This window comes from Gavialis gangeticus, unplaced genomic scaffold (assembly GCF_001723915.1).
Source record: "Gavialis gangeticus isolate Ggan-Ray unplaced genomic scaffold, GavGan_comp1, whole genome shotgun sequence".
NCBI classification, from domain to species: domain Eukaryota; kingdom Metazoa; phylum Chordata; order Crocodylia; family Gavialidae; genus Gavialis; species Gavialis gangeticus.
This window is the reverse complement of record NW_017729005.1, coordinates 6,712,394-6,721,597: the sequence shown is the minus strand read 5'-3', so window position 1 is coordinate 6,721,597 and position 9,204 is coordinate 6,712,394. Positions and strand designations below refer to the sequence as shown.

Genomic DNA, 9,204 nt, shown 5'->3' with positions numbered 1-9,204 from the left:
ACTTGTGTTTGGTCATGGCTGTAGAGCACTTTCAGGGGCCAAATTGAGTGAAAATTGTCACTTCTGTCTGTGCCTTCAATTTCCTCATCAGTTAAACGTGGATAAGGCTACTACCAGCATCTCAGGAAGGATTAGCTAGTTGCTACCGAGAAAGCATTTTGGAGATGTAAATCATTGTATGTATGGTTATTCATCTCTTCTGTTTCACACTTCCATTACACTGTGCTTTGTGGGGGAGACTTTTGCTTGTGCTACCCATCTGTCTGAGATTCATCTCCTTTTAATCTGAGTTTCTCTGTTTTAGCTTACACTGGGTGCATCTACACATGATGCTATGTTGCCAAAGCAACACGCTACGGTGACATAGTTTATTGCTATGGCGACGTAGCATCATTGGGTACAAACCATGATGCCAACGCTATGTCGCTATAGCGATGAGCTACCTCACTATAACACATTGCTACGACGACATAACTCCTAAAAATAACTGTGCACTGCTGGAATGACTCAGTAACAGCTGTTACTGTGCCATAGGGGGCATATGTAGACACACTCATGAAGAGACTTTCTGTGTAAAAGCACTGATACTTTGCAGAGCTGCATATAGGAAAGGGTATATCAACTACAGATTAAGTTTATTACTCCAAAAAGGAGTACAATCTGATAATACCCCCAGACTAGGCAGGTGCATTGTTGTACACACAGCTTGCATGTGTTGTAAAAATATGGAAACACAGTTCAATTCCTGTAGCACCCAAGAAGGGTAACATGATGTAAGTGGAACAATTTTGGTTCTTCCATTAGGGCCATAACAGCTTCAGTCTCAGTGGACGTGCACAAGACACTGTCATTATCCCTGGATCATTGACACGATAGACCAAAACAGCTCCAATCTATCGTGTCAATGTGTACTTAGGGAGTCCTTAAACCATGGATCATTGGCATACTATGCTGTAAAATCTCTGTAGAAGCTGTTATGGTGTAGCGAGTCAATGCACACTTAGGGACTCCTCCATTTGTGGATCATTTACAGTGCATCGTGCCAATGTATACTTGGGGAGACTTTAATCTGCAGGTCCAGGCATGCACAGTGACTCTGTATACTAAAAATACTTACAGATTAGCTGTTTTACTGTATGCATAATATTCACTTTCCTAAATAAATTTCCATTTGTAAAAAAAAGAAAATCCTAGAGGCATAAAAATTTTGAATGGCACTTTTATGTAACATGAGCTGTAAATTCATGGAATTGCCAAATTTCTAGGGAATCTTCAAAACCTCATTGTGAGAACAAAGGCAGAACAAACAGTAGCTAAAACCTGTATAGTTTTGATTCTTTTGTAAGTTTTAAAAATGCTTGAACCAGTGTTTCTAAATTACTGCTTACAAAATAAATTAAGCCCATGGGACTTCTGTGCTAAAGGATCATTGATCATTTTCATAAGAGCACAGAAAGTATTCTTTTCTGAAAATAATGGATGCATTGGTAATCCAAAAATGAGACTATCATGGCAGATAAATGCTTACCAGTGGGGTCAATCTTTTAAAAAGATCCTTCCATTTTGCACACATAAGCAAAGCAAAAAAGCAAGCAAAATAACAAAAACATAGATGTCAACTACATGATTGTACCTGCAGATCAGGTAGCCAGATGTCTAAATGCAGTTTTGATCCCACAGAAGATGAGTGTGAGGTCACTTTAAAAATGTGTCCCTCCATCATCTAAATATCCAGCAACAAACCTTCAGCTGATACAAATCAGTGTTGTTTCATTTTCTTCACCTGGACATTGACTTCAGTGCTATACTGACAGCAGCTAAGAATCTGGTTTAGAAAAACTAGTTAACCCATATTACTACAGCGGATTCAGCCCTTCATCCTAAGGTGAGTATTTAAAACTCTGGATGGTTTTACCATGAGGATATTTTCAAATATGACCTTTGCAAATCTCAATGGCAGATCTGATCATTCAAGATATTTATGACCCCACTACAGTTGTAGTGAGTATAGGGGCTGATCTGGGTGTCTTCAGACTATAAGCTTATCTTCACCTTTGCCAAACAAGTGTTGTACAGCATGCTGCATGCTGCTTGGCTGCTACCTTCCCACAGTGCTGTGTGTATATAGTTTGCATATGCTTTGCCATTCTTCAGAACAACAGGAGCACTATAAATGCAAAATATGCAAGTGAGATTTTCACCATTGTTTTATCCAGGAAACCCACATGAGCTTGCAACATCTTTCCTTCCATTGCTCATGATAAGATGTCCACAGATTTCAGCCAAAAATCCTTGTAATCTCAACAATCCCTCTCCCCTCAAATACAACTCAAACAAAACTGCATTTAGCAGCAGAAATGCTGTTGCTGTCTTAGCACAGACTTGCTTTAATAAATGCTGTGGTGTGACTGTCTGGGCCTCTTGCCACTCATTAGCAGTCAGCCCATGACACCTGGTATCTACAGCCAGCATCAGTCCATGTGGACAAACACAGGGACATGGACACAGGCACTCACATACACAGCTGTGTGTTCCCTGACTTGGAAACAAAAGCATTTGACAGGGGTGAGAGTGCGAATGCAGTAGGAGTCTGGGAGTCAGCGAAGCAGTAATCCGGGGAGTCTGTAGATCAGCCATGGGGATGGGGGGGAGAGCAGGGGGGAGAAGGAAGAGAAAAGGGGGGGAGGGGGAACTGGCAGGTCTATTTGAATATCAGGCTCTGCCACACTCAGGGCTCCGCTGACAACTTCATTACCTCCACATATAAAAATGACTGCAGGGTAATGCAAATGGCTTTTGCATCACATACTCTCCTGCATTCTCCATGCAGGCTGCAGGCAGAGAAGACTCTGAGACACAGCCTGGAGGCAGACAAGCTTTTGTCCAATTTAATAAGATATCTCTTCAAGGCATAATCCTCCCCTCCCACTCTCCATGCATTATGGAGTCCAGTGACCTGGCTCTTCAGGCACAGTGAGGGAGGAACTGTCTCTGGCTTGACCTCATCTGTCAATCAAAGCAGAAAGAAAGGAGGGGGAGAATGAAGGGGGCGATACCTATCTATCTATAAGAAATTCCTAATGAATGTTAAGCAAATTTCCTACAGCATGACAAGGTGATCTAATTAATATTATAGAAATGTCAACAGAATATCATTCTGCAGATAGGATTTATCACCTTGAACTGCTGCATAACTGATGGTGAAGGAATGGGCACCCCCGTTCCTCGCTGATGCTGATTAAATTAGACATAAGCATCAATATGTTACTTATTGGAGACTAGAAATTTCATGCTATTACTCTTCAGTTAATCAGAGAACTGTATCTTTTTTTAAAAGATATCAGACTCCCAGTTCTGCCTGTCTGATAAAACAGATGAAGGGTTTGACTATACAACACTCCTGGGTATGGAAAAAAATCCAACCTTCATCAGGCTGAGTGGGCCCAGAATGACCTTGGGATGGCTCTGCCTGGGCATTCTGGAACTGCAGCTCTAGGATCTGATGCAGACTAGATAGCCAGCAATGTAGTTACCCTTTTAGTGAAAAGAAAAGGATTGGGGGGGGTCTTGTCAATCAGTCTCTCATCAGGAGCAGGAGTGAGTGACATGGAGATTGTGGAGTGACATGGGGACATGGAGTGACATGGAGGTATTTCCATAGGTCAGCTTGTATTTTTAAAAAATGGACACAAGTCCTATTTCCTCAAACAAGGGCAGTGACAAAAAGCAACCCCCACTGCCTGGTCCCTAGAAAGAGTGGTCCTGTGCTCCTGTCTCTGCCCAAGATATCAGACTTGTCTAACTGATTAAGAAACCCGGAAGCCCTTTTTCTCTTCCCTCTGCCTTATCAGGGTGGCTTTGAGAAATGAACTTGGGCACATAGCTTCTTACTCTGCAAAACAAAGGAAACTCAGAACTTCTCACGCCAGATAAGGAGAATGTTACAAGAGGCATGATACCTTTAAACCTCTCCAAGTGCAGACATGCTATGGCACCAGGCCTTGTTTATGCTTCAAAAATTTCCCAGTATAATTATACCAGTAGAGCTGCCCTGGCAACCCTGATAGTGAAGATGCAGCTTTCTGATGTAACTTAAAATTGGGATGCTTATGGTATAATTGAGTCTACTCTAGCACTTTTGCCAGCATAGCTGTGTCAGTCAGGATTGGGGGGGGAAAAAAACCTACCTCTGACCTATGCTGAAGCCTTAAGCTTGTTCTATACAGAATTTTATCCTAAATGCTAATACATTAATAGTCCCTTATATGCAAGCTATTAGTACCTTTTATTAGAATAGTAAACTCTACGAAAGGCCTCAAATTAGTTTCAAAATATAAGTACTTCTGCTTTTGCGTTTGGCCCCAACTTGTATACGACCACAGTACAAAAGATGTTATATACTGAACACTAGGCTGTATGCAATTCTGTGCACCTCCTCAGCAGAAAGAATCGAGGAGGATTTCAGGGGAGAGAAACAATAATGATTAAGTGACTGGAGAGACTGACTCCAGTTAAGAAAATAGAATGACTAAAGAGAACTTAAATACCTTGCCCAAATAATTTCACAAAGGTTCAGGGTAGCTGTCATTACATTCTGTAATGGTGTAAACTACTAGAGAAGTTAGGGTCAACCAAAGAGGTATAACTAGGAGCAATAGGATGAAACTGAGCACAGGAAAATTTTGGCAAAATATAACAAAAGATTTCCTAACAGGGAGACCTTAGATTGTGTAATAGTCCCCCAAGGGAAGTGATAGAAGTCCTTGCACTTGAGTAATTTAAAATTAGACTGGGTAAAGCACTGGAGAATATTCTTTTGGGAGCAATCCAGCATTGATAGTGGAATAGACAGAATAACTTAATTGGTCTTTTCAGGCAGAACTGGGAGTCTGATGCAAGTGATCTGCCCCTCAGGCATTAGGTTGCTGAATGACCATTTTGTATGACTAAATGCCTGTTCCTGATTTTCTGGATGGACAACTCAATGAACTCCTAGATTTGACTAGATTATATGAATATTAAAACATCTGATGTGGGACAAAGAAATGTTAGTCTTGGAAGTAATTCTTAGGGCAGTTGTGATTCTGTTATATCAAGTTGGGACAGAAATAAATCTAACATTGTAATGCAAAGCAGAATAGCTGGCTACCCATCCTGGGTCTAATATTTTGATAACTGGAAAAGGCAAGACCACTTACATATATGCCTGTAGCTGTGGTCATATAACTTGGCTCAAATATTCCGAATTATGTTATGATCATCCTGTGATCATTTTCATTTTGGATCTTGCAATCTGAGTTATGCCAAGAAAGAGGTTTGTATATATTACATGAACTCATTATATATTAAAATGCAACAAAACAAAATCGCCATGTTATCACCTTGTGTATACTTTATTCCCTTATTATATGCATATGCTAATTATGTACTTAAAATTATATTGAAAGATTTTTTATATATAAATTTAGCAATCAAATCTGTTCCTGCTTCCAAAAATACCTTTTGGGATTGATCACTGTTCACACTGAGTCCCACAATAACAGTTTCTTGTCTCAAACAGGTGTTTCATTTCTCTCTTACTTTCTTCTTGTACCCCAAAAGGCATGAAATCATAGCTTTTTTTTTATTAAATAGAACTAGGATTATTTTCATCTGCAAAAGGTGAAGGCAGCTAGATGTTGAGATAATGAAAATCTAATAAAGTCAAATATTAAAGTATTTGGCTGTGTGGACAACAAAACTACCCAAGGCCCAGTACATATATCTAGACATTACAATTAACTAAATATAGCTTATGGAATCAGGTAATAAATGGCTACAGACTGAAGTCCTCAACTGGCAAGCTAAAGGAAGATTTCATTAGCTTTAGTATTAATAATTACACATATTACACATATATTACACAGGCATACAACTCCATATGTGACATATTCTAGCCAATTCAGGATGATGGCATACGTTCTCAATGCAAGCATCTTCATAACATGGTATGCATCAATTCATAGCACAAATGTGTCACTACACATATGAGTATGTGTTCAATGCATTTATTTTTTAGACAGGAGCCAGCATGCCACATTTCTGATCCTAAAATTTTAATAGCCAAATATGGTGCAGATCTTTTTTTTAAGGTTCATCTTAGTTAAATTTGTATAATAGTCAGATATGTAGTGTACTGTTGGCTTAAAATGGCAGATAGATGCAGAAAAGCTATGCATCGCTATATTCTGTGAGTTTATTTGCAAAACAGAGATAAAATACTCATTCTCAACACACCTGCATCAGAGGACAATGTTCTTATGACAAGTTAAAAGCAAAGAAGAGCAAAATGTACAGTAGTTTACTAACATTCTTAAATGATGAAATATGGCTCAAAGAATGAATGTTAACTTTCTCTTTCAGCAACTGCTCTAACCTACACTAAATGAGTAGACTGTTAGGGATTTTCTTCACTTAGCATTTCTCATTATTAATAAATTTCTCACTGACAACTATAAAGTGAGCACTTTGGATTTATGCACCTAACTTAATTACATATGCTGCATGTACGCATTTCATTATTTACTTGACAGATTCATTCCTTGATATCATAAATAATTAAAGAAGGATCAAATATTAACAATCAGACACATGTTAATTCTCCTCAAATCGTGGGAAACAAACACATTTTAGTTTCTGTCCAGCAAGAATTAAGTAAAATGTTTTAATCAGAAAGTGTGTTACTTTTTTCTGACTAGGTAAAGTTCTTGATCTTAGATTTTACCTCACTTATAATGAAAATTAAAATGTCCCACTGTTCCGTCATTCCTTTACTGGAAAGCACATTAACTGTTTTAATAACAGTAAAAGCTTAGTAATTCCTTTTTGACAGTTTATAAATGAAACATTGTGGTTTAGGCAATTTCAAAGGCAGGCGATTTCAAATAGAGCCTGCTCCTGCTCCTATTAAAGTCAATGGTAAAATCCCACTGAACTCGCTTGGTGTAGGACTAGGCTGAGTTTTTGTTATAAGGCACTAAAAGTTTATTATCCTGCTTCCCCCTGAAAAAAGAAAATCTCCTATTCACTGGTGTTTCATCAGAGCAAAAGACCAATCCTGTGCAATGCTAGGCACCACAATTTAGCTTCACCCACAGAGATGCTGTTAGGAGCTGCAAGTCCCTTAACCCCTTGAACTTTGGGCCCAAGTATTAATAAATGGCAAACGTCTGCTCCTGTTCTGGCCCCCACCCCCTTACTTACAATGCAAAATGTCCCATTGAAAAAAGTGGGGTTTTCTACGGAATAAAGTACTGTGTTGGATATCAACACATCATGATCTGATTCATAACCCTATAAAAAAGTACAGCCTACCTCCTGCTGGGTATCTTTAACTTTCATGGAATCAAGAATGCTCAGTAAGTCACAGGAGGTATCCTACAGCATCCTACAGGATTTGGTCTTCTCCTTCACCTCTGAAATATAATTAAAGCTTCAGGCAAATTATTAGTGACCAAAAGCTCTACCCAGTCACATACTTGTATAAACTCTCTTGCTTGCTGTGTGATCCAAATTGGTATTTAAATATTTTTATACACATTATTCAATATCTCAATTTGATCTAAAATATTCTCAGATTTGAACAAATTTACTTGTGGATATCACATCCCACGATTTTATCATATGAAAGGTATTAAAAATTCATAGATTGCCACATTATTCATCATGCAAGATTAATACCAGCCTGACAGGTTTTGTAAAGATCTGGAGGGGGTGGGGGGGGTGTTTCTAAGTGCATATACCATATCTGCGTAAGATGTATCTCAGTTGTTGAATATTGATTATTCCCATCTCCTTTCTTATGTCTGATGCTAAAGAGAGAATATTAGGGTGTGATTGTCAGGGTTAGTGTCTCTCTGACCTACACATGTACTATTAATAATTTATGAGTTGATTTGAAATAGATCTCTGTGAAATGAGCTGGCAATAAGCAGGGCTGTCTCAGATGACAAAGATTCAGAATGGGCCAACTCATGTACATCAGCTTCTCAGGTTTAATCTGTAAAGCGAAACAAAATCTCAGCATGCTTTATGCACTAAAGTGGGATAATTATTTGAATGCACATAAAGCATGACTCTTTCTTTTTGAAATTATCTCTGCATTTAACAAGTTTGGGTCAAACTTTCTGAAGTATTTAACATGTTTTTATATACATGTAAGATACAAATGACTGATGTTGAATGGGTATTGTGAGAATTTGGTTGGTTAGCCATTTAATTGCTTGCCAAGACTAAATTCAATTAAGGTGTCAAGTGATATCCATCCAGGAATACACACCCAACCTGAAAACTCTTGTTCATATAGGCAACCTATATATGCATTCAAAGGATAACTCCTTGAATTCAAAGGATAACTCTGATGTCTGAAAGAGTTTGCAGGGTCAGGCCTCCCAATTAGATGAATCTCTGTTGTAACTATTTGGCCCATGCCTAAGAGGTAATGAGTACACTCAGCTACTCTTGCCAATAAAGAGTATGGTGGGTTGCTGGCAAGTCTTTCTCTAAACTAACAGCATTAGGCTCATTAACAGCCTACCCTATTTGTTTTAGTTTAATCATTTAGAGTTGGATCCTGTAAATCTGTACTCACACCAATGGTCTTATTGAATTAAATGAGGCTACTCATCTAGAACCAAAAACTGCTATACTTATTTACATTCAATATTATCTTATGCTACAAACCATCCCATTGAAGTTGGAGTAAAAGTGACTAAACAAGTAAAGGTATGGTCATCTGATGAATACAGACAGCCGCTGCTTAACATAGTTTCGATTAGCGCTATTCGGCTATAGCGCTCATTTAAAATTGATACCTGGTTTCACTCAGCGCTCAGTGAGTTCTGCTATAGCACTTAGTGGAATCAGCAAGTTTTGGTGGGAAGGCATGGAGAAGCATTGGTGGCGGCAGCAGCAGCAAGTGCGGTGAGTGGCAGCGAGTGGGGGGTGAGCATGAGCATGAGGGGTGGGGTGGGGAGAAGCCAGGCACGGCTGTTGAATACAGACTGGTGGGGCGGTACAGTCCCATGGGTGGGGGGGAAGTTTTGCAGCTGGCCGGGAGCAGAGTGGGGTTTACAGCTGGCCAGGCACGTAGCACGGATGCTGCTGCCGACCACCCTGCTCCTGGCTGGCTGCAAACATCCACCCTGCTCCTGTGGGATGCTCCAC

At 39.3% G+C, this 9,204-nt stretch overlaps 1 long non-coding RNA gene across 1 annotated transcript in view; it reads right to left on the bottom strand.

Annotated features, from left to right (window-relative positions):
* Positions 1-5,205: 5,205 nt before the first annotated feature.
* Positions 5,206-9,204, bottom strand: part of LOC109291573 — a 14,596-nt gene continuing 10,597 nt past the window's right edge. The window contains exon 3 of the long non-coding RNA XR_002095891.1: positions 5,206-5,293. This is a non-coding gene — a long non-coding RNA (uncharacterized LOC109291573). The remainder of the gene's footprint in view (positions 5,294-9,204) is intronic.